A 1,489-nucleotide genomic window follows, 5' to 3' on the forward strand; every position below is an offset into this window, starting at 1 on the left:
TAAGAGAACCAAATTGACTTCCATTTCCACAAATCAATTTAATATTCTCCCTAATTGTTTAATTAAGATAAGTTTTCATAATTGCAGCGGTGAATATAGTTCAGTGACTGTATATGTATTTAACCTATGAAACTTATTGTAACATACTTGACATTAAAAAATTACGTTGGAGTCTTCTATAGAATGTGAGATCTCGAATTCAATAAGCATAATTATATGATGATAGGGAGAGTATGACAGGTAGCTTAGCAAAGGTTCAGACAAGGAAGAATGAATTGAAATAGCTAGAAGTTTGAAGGTGTAGCGATGATGAACATGATAAACAGATTTCTGTTAAAGACAGTTGTTTATATATATGTTTGTCTCCCATTCTTCCATCAATTTCTTTAGTCAACTCATACATCCAACTCTCAATTCATGAACCTAACCTCCTTTGCCTTTCTATTATGACTCACTTTAACCTTTCCTTATTGCTCATGCATGTGACTATGTTCATATCATTTCTAGTTATACACATTTTTTTTTATAATTTTTTTAATGTATTTCATATGTAGTTTTAAGATAAATTAATAATTTTAATGATCAAACGTGTTGAAACTTAAATTTTAAAATTTTATACAATGAAATCATTAATTAAACCAATTCATTATTTTTCTTTATTAGATGAATATTCAGTTTCAAATAAATATTTGAGTTTTATGGTTTTTTAACTATCCTCCTAATTCATATTAGAAATATTAAAATGAAATGACTTCATGACATAATATATAAAAAATTTTTCTACTTATTCATATCCACAATATATAAACTTAATAGAGTTTACTATTTAGTCTTTACATTTTAATGAAATTTACTATTTCAACTCTATATTTTAAAAAATATATTATTTAGTCTTTGTATTTTGCTTCCTATAAATCTTTAATCTCTTCATTAAATTTTCTCCTAGTCAATAGATTTTAATGCTAGTCAAATTAGTATTTAATCCCTTTATTTTAGTGAAACTAATTAATTAGTCTCTATTTCGAAAAACTATTTAGTCATATACTTTAGTCAAATTAATTAGTAGGTTTCAATACTGTGAAAAACACAATATTCTGAAAATATATTTCTGGATGAAAATAAAAATTTTGTTGCATGGAGACTAAATTAATATGAATTTGTAATTTTTTTTTAATAAATTGTTTAAGTATTTTCATTCAATTTCCTAAGCATTATTTTTGTGTTTTCCTATTAGAAACAAAATTTTTCTAGATTATTATCTTGATTATTTGGAAATCTAGGATAACTTATTAACATCTATGCGCAGACAACCCATACCATTTTCTATCAAAAGATGAAAAACAAAGTGAATAAAGGGAGAATGTTGTGTGTATAGAGAGAAAGAAAAATGAAAAGAGAGAAATAAGAGGAATAGGGTTAGGGTAGTTTGGGTATGAAAAGCTACGGAAGAGACTAAAAGGTTAATGAAATAATATATTTTTATGAAATA

This window comes from Hevea brasiliensis, chromosome 13 (assembly GCF_030052815.1).
Source record: "Hevea brasiliensis isolate MT/VB/25A 57/8 chromosome 13, ASM3005281v1, whole genome shotgun sequence".
NCBI classification, from domain to species: Eukaryota; Viridiplantae; Streptophyta; class Magnoliopsida; order Malpighiales; family Euphorbiaceae; genus Hevea; species Hevea brasiliensis.